Source organism: Hylobates moloch, unplaced genomic scaffold (genome assembly GCF_009828535.3).
Source record: "Hylobates moloch isolate HMO894 unplaced genomic scaffold, HMol_V3 SCAFFOLD_20, whole genome shotgun sequence".
Classification (NCBI taxonomy): Eukaryota; Metazoa; Chordata; class Mammalia; order Primates; family Hylobatidae; genus Hylobates; species Hylobates moloch.
Window position 1 is genome coordinate 19291650 of NW_026652295.1, and position 11227 is coordinate 19302876.

The 11227-nt window shown below is 45.3% G+C and overlaps 1 pseudogene; it reads right to left on the reverse strand.

Annotated features, from left to right (window-relative positions):
- Positions 1–9527: 9527 nt before the first annotated feature.
- LOC116460253 (large ribosomal subunit protein eL29-like) lies at positions 9528–10023 on the reverse strand (annotated as a pseudogene).
- Positions 10024–11227: the final 1204 nt, after the last annotated feature.

The following is an 11227-nucleotide window of genomic DNA, read 5'->3' on the forward strand; positions in this document are numbered from 1 at the left end:
GCTCTCTGTAAAACAGACCAATCAGCTCTCTGTAAAATGGACCAATGAGCAGGATGTGGGTGGGGCCAGATAAGAGAATAAAAGCAGGCTGCCCAAGCAAGCAGTGGCAAGCTGTTCCGGTCTGGTTCCAAACCATGGATTTTTTTTTTTTTTTTTTTTTTTGCAGTAAATGTTGCTGCTGTTCACTGTTTGGGTCAACATTGCCTTTATGAGCTGTAACGCTCACCAGGAAGGTCTGCAGCTTGCTCCTGCACCAGTGTAGGCCACGAACTCACTGGAAGAAAAAAACCCTGCACATCAGAAAGAACAAACTCGGGACAGGACACACTGCCTTCAAGAACTGTAACACTCACTGTAAAGGTCTGAGCCTTTATTCCTGAAGTCAGTGAGACCAAGAACCCAATTCTGGACACAGTGGGATTACGGGCATCAGCTACAGTGCCTGGCCGGCAGTAGTAGGTTTAACCTGAACCTCAGGCTTCTTTGATGTGCTCTGTGATGCAGAACAGATCAACATACATGTTAGATTAATAAACCCACACAAGGCCTTAGAGAGCATGTCTTCCAACCTTCGGAGAGGTTTAAGTGACTTGCTCAAGGACATGCTACCAATTAATGGCAACTATGGGGGTGATTCTTAATCATTCCCATATCTGAAAGTAAAGTCAATGGGTTGAGGATCCAGAGCACTCAAAAATGAGAGGAATCTTAGACACCATCTTGTGGAAGCCTCTCTGGGACAAGAGGAAACCGAGGCATGGAAGATTAGGGAGTTTGCAGTGTATACTTTCCGATTCCTGGAGCCACGTCAAAGCAGCCAGTGCAGCCCTGCAACAGATAACCATGCGCATGCCTTGCCCTACTAAACAGAAATCAGTCGGCATGCACCAAAAACCATTGCCTGCCCACTGATCCCTACAACAAAACTCAGCAGCAAGATGCATCCAAGATACAAGAGCTCCCCTGATAACCAAGTTATTCCCAGCTCACAGGAGACAGTTCTTATGTGGCCACTAATGGCCCGGGCTTTCTCCTTTGCAGGAAGCCTGGGCTACATTGAAGGAGAAAGTGGGGAGGGCTGGGGGATAGAAAGAGGGGCAGGCTTGTAAGGCCCCTTTTTTGGAAGCTTAGAAACAAAAGAAAATGTTGCATCTTTGTTAGTCAAGGACCTTTCGTGGAGGTTGATGTGTGCCAGTCAGATCTCGGGGGTGTGTGTGTGTGTGTGTGTGTGTGTGTGTGTGTAACCGAGTAGCCTGTCAGAGCCTCATTTTCCAGAATGCAAGTCTCCCCCTAACTGATAACACTCTAAATAACAGGTGAGTGACTCCTGGCAGGAAGGAGATTGTCTGACCTCATTGTTTGCCTTTTTCCCCCCTCTTTGTTCTTCACAAATAAAGGTTTTTTAATAAACTGAAAGGTCCTCCGCTCTCGCCTGATGATAAAATGAAAGGAACCAGTGAGGTATGGTACAACGTGGCAGGAAGAAAGGAGAAGCTCATCAGAAAATAACAAAGGTGCAAGTTAAAGATAAGGCAGCTGTCAGAGATTAATCCTGCCCGCCTGATTGTTTTCTTTAATACCAAAGCCTGCAATAGCAAGCGATAAGTTTGCTGAGTAATTTGGTTTTTGGTGAGGAAATAAAATTCAGGTAGGCCCCATAATTGATTTCCCTTTTTTTAGTTTTCTAAACATTAAACAACAACACAAAGCACTGCCGTGGCTACACTTTTTTCTTCCAGCTGCGCTGCCTGTGCTGTGCTCTTGACCACACCCCCCACCCCCACCCTTTCCTGATCCCAGAATTTCCAAAAGGAAGGAGTGAGAAAAGAAAAGTTCCCTTCTCTCAGCAACATCAGACGCAGGTCACGTGAAATCCTTAAATTCACATCCGTTACAGACTAAACTATGCCCCTCTCCCTCACAGCAAAAAGATGTTGGAGTCCTGACCCCTCATACTTAAGAATGTGACCTTATTTGGGCATAGGGTCTTTGCAGAAGCGAGGAGAAAGGCATGGAACAGATTCCCCCTCGGAGTCTTCAAAAGGAACCAACCCTTCCCTTTAAAGAGGTAATAAATAAATTAAAATGAAGTCAATAGAATGGGCCCTAATCCAGTATGACTGGTGTCCTTGTAAGAAGAAGAGATGAGGACAGAAACACACACAGAGAGAAGACCATATGAGGACACAGGGAGAAGATGGCATCTACAAGCCAAATGGAGGGGTCCCAGGAAAAACCAACCCTGCTGACACCTTGATCCTGGACTTCTGGCCTCTAGAACTAGAAGACAATACATTTCTGTTATTTAAGCCACCCAGTACCAGCCAGTTGGTACCACCTTGTTATGGCAGCCCTCAGAAACTGACACAATATGTATCTTTAATATTTGCATGCAGCAAGAAACCCTCACCTTTAACTTGAATGTCATGTTAATCCAAGTTCTCATTTTCTTCACATCCTAGACCCCGTCAGTTTCTTACACCATTAAGCATATTATTAAAGAAGTCAGTCGAGGGGCAGCGGAATCTTAAAGCAAATCCCTATCCCCTCCTTCTCTGTGACAGCAGATCAGAGTGCCTTCCGTCCTAAAACATCAGGGCATTTATGGACATGGACGCTAGTCACAATGTCCTTGCTACATCCACAGACTCAGTCACTGCCCCTTCATTTTCCTGGTGTGTTGGACGCCCCGAGCAGTCACCTGGCTGATCGCAGTGTGTACTGAGACAATGGCTTGGAGGCGGGGTGCTGCGCCAGAAGTCCCAAATGTCAGGCAAAATGCTCCCTCTCCAGTGCCTCATCAGAGCGTTACAAAATCCATGTTAGCTCTTTTAGACCAGAGCTTTGCGCTCTTCAAACTTTAATTGCGCAGGAATGAATCAACGTGGAAACCTCGTTAAAATGTTGATTCTGATTCGGGAAGTCTGAGCCGGGGCTGCAGGGTCTGTGTTTCTAACAGGCACCCGGTGATGCCAACACTGAGCTGGTGCCTGAACTGCACCTAAGGTGCAAGGTTGCAGATCATCACAGGGTAGAGGTGTGGGGGAGGTGTTTTGGGGAAGGGGGTCCCTGTGGTTGCTCAGAGGCAAAGCTTTAAGTGGCCACAAAACTCCACAATTCAGGGGTCTCTGGGTTGGGGAAACCTTTAGCAGGGTCAGAGGGAAAAAAAAACAGAACAGGAGCCATCAGTGAGGATGAGGCTGGGAGGCTCTGAAATGAGAAAGTGCAGCAAGCCCACGCGCACCAGGAAATGTGCTAGTAGGCAGCGCCAGCATGAGCAGAGCCTTATTTATTGTGACAAAATGAACAGCCCCCAGGTTGCTCATCCAGCAGCTAATTTCTCATCTTATCTATTATGTGAATGAGATGGGAAAACAGTTTCCTGTTTCTCACAGATATCACTGACATGAAAGATACTCAGCGAATTCCCTGGAAAGCCATGCAGTCACATCCATCCGCCGGCTTGCTGGTTTCAAGGGGAGGAATTGATGCAGCCAGGGCGGCTCCCAGATGGAGAAACGAGTAAAGAGGCTTCTTTGCAGATGCCCTCATGTTAATATCACCTTGGAGAATGACTGAGGAGCTGACAGGTCTTTTTCTGCTGTAATATTCCATGGCAGATATTCCTTGAAGTCCAAGTGATTGTCCTGGGTGTGGTTTTGAGGCTTTCCTTGGTCTATTTCCAAGCTGGCTGTGTGACGGGGTGAAGGATCCCCAGCTGGAAGGGAGGCCCAGCCGGCAGCCACCACCTCCTCCTCCAACCTGTCCTCCCAGCCACACAATGAGCTCTAACAGCCTCACAGCCCCACCTTCCCAAAGCAGCAACATTCACGAATCTTCCCCAGGAGAAGGATGGTGCCCTGTTCTGGTATAACCCAGAGTGCCTGAGAGAAATTATTAGCATTTGTTTCAACTCTCTCTTACTGACAATGAGGAAACTGAGGTCCAGCGTGGTGGGCAGATTTGCCCACGGTCACCTAGCAGGTAAACAGTTGAGCCTTTTGGAGCCATGCATTGATCAAGGTCTGGTGAAAAGGCAAGTCTTAGATAGGAATCAGTGTTGGGTGTAGGAATCTAAAGAGGATGGATATCCAGAAAAATCCTCCTGACTCTGGGGGTTCATGTTTTGCCCTGGAAATGTAACACATCTGACAACAGTTTCTGATGGAGAGACACAGAAGTGGAGAGTCCACAAGAGGGGTTCCCAACTTGGGCCACTTATTAACATCATTGGGGGGTGAGGGGGAGTAAAAATGTTGATGCCTGGACCACATTGCAAAAACCGAATTTGAATCTCTCAGGCCTCACAGCCCCTGTGAGCTTGTTAGAAATGCAGACTCTCATTCCCCACCTGGCCTGCTTAATCAGAACCCGGGTGATTTCTGTGCTTGCTGAAGTTTGAGAAGCACTGCTCAAGCTACACAATGGAACCACCTGATGCCTGGGCCCCACCCCAGGTCAAACACATTGGAATCTGCAGACAGTGTGGCCTGCCATGGGTGGTTTTTAGAAAGGCAAGGACCATGGAGAAGAGAGCAGGGCACAAGATACGCGCTTAAAGGCCTCAGAGACAAACTGACCTGAAATCACATTTTGCGGAGTCCCCAGGCACGTTCAGGAAAAGAAGCGTGGATGAAGACATGGAGGCTGGGGAGGCCTGGTGCCTCAGTCTCTGTCTATTCCCCGGCGATATGGACTGGAACAGACCATGGCTGACTGCAGAGATGAAGATCTGAAGTCTGATGATTCTGTGTCCACCTTGAAACATAGCAAGAGCAGAAAAATGACTTTCAAGTCCCAGTGTACTATGCTGGGTAAGTAGGAGTAGAGCTATGGTTGGAATGCTTGTGTCCCTCCAAAATACAGGTGGAAATGTAATCCCCATTGCAGTCGTATTAAGAGGTGGGACCTTTGGGAGGCACCTAGGTCAGGAGGACTCCTCACTCATGAATGGAATTAAGGCTCTCATAAAAGAGGCTTTATACAGGGCCCTTTTTGCCCTTCTGCCATGTGAAGATGTTACAAAAAACACTATCTTAGAAGAGAGCCAACCCTCACCAGACACAGAGACCACCAGCATCGTGATCTTGGACTTCTCAGCCTCCAGAACAGTGAGAAATTAACATATCAATTATAAATTACCCAGTCTGAGATATTTTGTTACAGCAGCATAAATGAACTAAGACAAGAAGGTTATGAGGTAGGCAGTACATAAGAGATGCTAGAATTAGAACTAGGTTCTAATAGTTATGTCATAGCTGTGTGACCTTGGGCAAATTCTTCAACCTCTAAGCTTCAGTTTGCTTATCTGTTAAATGAAGAAAATAATCGCTAATTATGAAGTCATTGTGACCTGTCAGGAACTAAACATTTAAAGCTCTTGACAAAATTTCTGGTACCTACACTCAAAAATAGTAATAATAATTAATGGCAATTCAATTTCAACCCCATGGTCATTCTGAGTAAGATTTTAAGTTAGTAGAAGGCAGATGAAATGTGAACAATAACCTCTTTGTAGAATGAAAACCTAATGTCATGGTTTATAAATAACTCTCCCAGCTATGGAATACTGTTATCTCTGTCCCCCCCAGGCAAGCCTTGTTTAATCCACCACAGTGGTTTCCTACCAATGTGTGTGTGTGTGTGTGTGTGTGTGTGTATATAAAGAACAATGCAAATATATATATATAAAGAACAATGATAAAGAACATAATAACATGGGGAGGCATGCAAATCAAAAAGGCGTTAACTGATAGGGAAAAGGGAGCAAGGAACTAGGTTGAAATTATGCGGAAGGGCCTCTAGATAAATACGACAGTGAAAAGACAACTAATTGAAGAATGAGAGAGTTTTCTTAACCAGTGCTAGCTGAGTAAAAATATAATTATCTTTGATTCATGAAGATTGCTACAATATGACTCATTTACCAAAACAGTTACTAGCAGAATTACACTTGTTACTGTGAGAAGACCACGTGGGAGCGAGGGCTGTAGTAAATACCAAATGTGTTTGGTATTTCACAATGGCACCTGGAAGGAGAGTTCTGTTTCCTGCTCAGTGGTTCTCTGTGATGCTGCTGCTCTCAGCGGGCCATTTGTGATCAGCAGGAACACAGAGACCTTCCTGTGAGCTGGGAAATGCTAATATAAGTGCTCCTAACCAGGTTCTGGGAGAATCTCAGCTTTCCCAGCCTGAACACACACCATCTAGATCCTAAACTTCTTATTTTCTAATGGTGAAGCCAGGGCTCCAAAGCCACTGTGCCCTTAATTTTTATGCATGTTGAGTTGATGTCTCTTGCCAAAGACTGCACACACACCGAGAAATTAGAAGACATTCATGACTGTTTATTAGTTGTCTGATGGCTCTAAAAAAGGGCAACTTACCTTTTTCCGATCAAATATTTTCTCTCTAGCTCAACTGTGGTAGGCTTGGGTGTTCATCCCATAGAACAGAGCTGCTTCAAGGTTGAAACCTTCAACAATTATGGGAAGCTGACCGCTGCGATGATGCACTAAAATGGGTGGAAGACAGTGGGGCAGGGCACCCTCAGAGATAGAAGGGACCTCGCAGGTGTTCTGGCCCAAACATCCTAAGGCCAGATGTGGCTCTAGGGAGTACATGTATGTAAGTGATGAGGACAGCCATGTGTTCTATAAAAACAGAATGAGGCCGGGTGCGGTGGCTCACGCCTGTAATCCCAGCACTTCGGGAGGCCAAGGCGGGCGGATCACGAGGTCAGGAGATCAAGACCATCCTGGCTAACACAGTGCAACCCCGTATCTACTAAAAATACAAAAAATTAGCCGGGCGTGGTGGCGGATGCCTGTAGTCCCAGCTACTCAGGAGGCTGAGGCAGGAGAATGGCATGAACCCGGGAGGTGGAGCTTGCAGTGAGAGGACATGGTGCCACTGCACTCCAGCCTGGGCGACAGAGAGAGACTCCGTCTCAAAACAACAAAAAACAAAAACCAACCAAACAAACAAAAAAACAGAATGAAAGGCACAGGAAGAGAAAAGAATATGCATTTCTCACACAGCAGAAGAGCTCTGCAGGGAGAAAAGTACAGAAAAAGGCAGCAGCAAACGGTCCTGCAAGCACAAGAGTAATGAAAATAAATACAGCTTACAAGCCTAATGAAGAACATTTCAGAGCAGGTTGAGACCCTAACTGATACAAATGAGGATCATTAGCTTCCCTGGGCTCTCCTGTTCAGTGTAGGACAAGAACCGGGCAAATAGAAGGAGATGACCAGGGCTATAATAGTAAAATTATAACCCCACGCCAGACCTGGGTCTTTTAATAAGAAGAGCCATGTTCATCTCCAGTCTCAAAGCCACTTGAGGGCCTGAAGACCATCATTATAGATGATGCTTAGCTGTTCTCATCCAAGGATAACAAATGTTTTCAGAACCACCCACTTCTCTTCCCCCCAAATACGCATGATACTTCCACAAGGCCTGGAAGCTAAAGAAGATTCCAGATATGATTCTCTCACAGGCTGAGATCAACCACACTGTTTATGATTGTGAAGTGCCTACTACATGCTAGGCCTTGCACTAAGTACTTTGCGTGCATTATTTCATTTCATCCCATCCACAGGCCTGGGAGGTAGGTATTATCAATACTCCCATTTTAATGATAAGAATACCTGAGGTTCAGAGAGATTGGGTAACTTGCCCAAGGTCAAAAAGTAAGTGACAAGTCAGATTAAAACAGAAAGCCAGCTTTGATAGGTTGTTTTTAGGATCAACTGTTGTGGAGAGGTGACAAAAATGAAAATGAGCAGGCATGTCACAGCAAACACGAAAGGAAGAATTATTCTACGAAGAGAAAGGACCTGTTCCAGGGCCCAGAGACAGAAAAGAACTTAGGAGGTGTGAGGACCTTCTAAGTGTCTATTGCTGACTAATTATCAGCCCCCACGATGTGACTTAAGATATCAGGGGCCTTGATTCTCCTTCACGTGGCCTCTCCACATGGCTGCTTGTGCTTCCTCCAGCATGGAGGCTGTGTTCCCATGGGGATGTGATGGAAGCTACTAGTCTTTTTAATGGCAAAGCACGGAACTGGCACAGTGGTGCCTCCACCATATTCTTTTGGTGGACTCAGTCACAAGCCCTGCCCTAATTCAGTGGGAGGAATGACAAAGAGTTAAAAAAAAAAACAAAAAAAAACACTGTGGTGGAATCACAGTTGACTAAGGATGAAGGAGCAAGAAATGGAAGGGTTGTGGGACAAGGTGATGGGAGAGAGATTTTGCAAGGCTTTGTTGGCCATGTGAAGGACTTTGGATTTCATGCTAAGTGCAGAAGAAACCTTTACTCCTTTTTCACCCTTGCTCTTACCTCAACTGTGGTAGAAGACTAATACAACTAAGGACTGGAGGGATTTCATCTTAAGTCCACAGAGAAAATCTGCATGCACATAAGATGCATCTAATTCAGGCATTTAAAGATTGTAAGGTATTAGTAAACTATCATCTTCAAAGATAAGCTCCCCCAAAATACCATCTGTTGCTGAGGGACACACATAACATGCCAGATTTCCAAGCTTCAGGAACAATGCCAATATACCTCCCCAGGTGTCGTGCCAGGTACTGCCACACCATGTTCACATGCGGAATGACGGCTGCTTGGTTTCTTGCCTATGCATCGCCCTCACATACTTTATACTCCTGAACTCAAAAAAGCCGACAGCCCTTCAGTTTGTTAATTATCAGCTAGTCTGTCTGTATATAAACACTGCTTTGAGGTCGGGGAATTTTGCTGCGCCCATGCAACTGAATCACTGGGTCCAACATGACTCCCCAGTGTTTTGGTGTCTTCATGGTTAGAGAACTGGGTTTCTTGGTGCCAGTTAGAGTCATTTGGTGAGGAAGAAGTGAAGAGGAATAGCTTCCCTCTATTGCTAAAGCCAGAACTTCTCGGTACAACAAAGAATGTAAATGTTATAATACACTGGAGAGTGGGGTGATGCTACTCAACACATTAAATACCTTCTGTGGTGAGGTATCAAGACTCCAAATTCTTGAGTTGCTATGAATAGAGAGAGGAATTATCCATAAATAAGTTTTTTTTCAATACAATGCAGTAAGTATAGTGATACAGGCATTCAAGGGGTACAATGAGATCCCAGAATTGTGGGCTCTAGCTGAGTTTTGGGGAGTGGTGAAGCAGGATACGTTTCATAGAGGAGGTAATTTGGGACCAGAATTTAGGAGGAGTGGCAGTTAATAAAAGTATTTCAGGCAGACAGGAAATTGAAGAAAAAAAAAAGGCTCGTTTGTGTGAGGCAGCTAGGTAAGTGTCCTTTTTGAGGAGGAGGGTTGCATAAGAGGGCAACATTATTGGAATATAACTTTTTAAAAAACGAATCCTACCTCAGGTTTATTTGTACAAATAACACAGGAGGACGCCAGCCCCATGCTTGTACAAATAGCACAGGAGGACACCAGCCCCATGCAGATGGCAGCCCAGGGGGGTCACCCCAGTCCTTCTGTCCTCACATTGGCAGACAGAGATCTCTACTCTGAAGCCTTTGTAGGGGCCTGGGCACCTTTGGGAGCCTGAGTTGGAACTGAAGCTGGAGCTGCAGCCTGGGCCTTGGTTTGGTCCTTGGCCTTGGTTTGGTCCTTGGCCTTGGCCTTTGGCCAGCAGAGCCTGAGCCCCTTGGCAATGCAGGCATGAGCACACTTCCCAAACTTGGGGTGGGCAATGTAGGCAAGTCAATTGACCTTGCAGCTGATGCCCTTTGGGATCTTGGGCCTAACCTCTTTGGGCTTTACGAGGGCCTCGATAGCCTTGGCATATGCACTCATGGCCTTGGCACTGTTGGCCTGCATCTTCTTTAGGCCCTTCTTCTTGTGCTTCTTGGCAAAGCTCACGTACCTCAAGAACTTGGGGTCCACCCCCTTAAGAGATTTGTATCTTTGTGATCGGGGTTTCTTGATGCCATTTCTGTGCCATTTTCGGGACTGGTTGTGTGTGGTGTGGTTCTTGGACTTGGCCATGTCTGCACCTTAAGCCACAGCTCTTGAAGCACCTAGAACCGGAAGTTGAATATAACTTTAACACAAGTTGTGACAAGGGACAGAAAGGAAAAGATAAACAGTGGGCAGATCACAGAGGGCTGTGTATGCTATGTTAAGGAATTTCGTATTTATGCTGTAACTATCAATGATTTTAAAGGAGAATGAATTGATCAGATTTTTGTTTTACATAAATTATTCTGGTAGAAATATAAAGACAGATAATACTGAGCCAAGATTGAAAGGAGGAGAGACCAGTAGGAGGTATTGACTCAACAGTTCAGGTTTGTTATATAGGTAAACTCATGCCATGGGAATTTGTTGTACAGATTATTTCATCACCCAGGTACTAAGCTTAGTGCCCAATAATTATCTTTTCTGCTTCTCTCCCTCCTCCCACCCTCCACCCTCAGGTAAGCCCCAGTGTCTGTTGTTCCCCTTTTTGTATCCATGTGTTCTCCTCATTTAGCTCCTACTTATAAGTGAGACCATGCAGTATTTGGTTTTCTCTTCCTGCATTAGTCTGCTAAGGATAATGGCCTCCAGCTCTAACCATGTCCCTGCAAAGGACATGAACTCATTCTTTTCTATGGCTGCATAGTATTCCATGGTGTATGTGTACCACATTTTCTTTATCCAGTCTACTGTTGATGGGCATTTAGGTTGATTCCATGTCTTTGCTATTGTGAATAGTGCTGCAGTGAACACACATGTGCATGTGCCTTTATGATAGAATAATTTCCATTCCTTTGGGTATATGCCCAGTAATGGGATTGCTAGGTAAACTGGTAGTTCTGTTTTTAGCTCTTTGAGAAATTACAATACTGCTTTCCACAATGGTAGAACTAATGTCCACTCCCATCCACAGTGTATTACCGTCTACTTTTCTCAGCAACCTTGCCAGCATCTGTTATTTTTTGACTTTTTAATAATAGTCATTCTTACTGGAATGAGAGACCTATCTTATTAATAAGATAAGGAAATCTAATAGAAAAAGGGGACAATTTGTGATGCAAGATATAGAATGATATGAGGGGTTGGAATCAAGGGGTGGTCCTTAAAACTTGGAAGAGGAACCTTATCCTCTGAGACTGGTGAAGGAAGAGTTCAGACCTCCCTATGATAGGATGTGAGGAGCAGGAAGGAAGTGCATATCTGGCGGTATCCCATTCCTCCTATTTTCTGAGCCCGGGGTG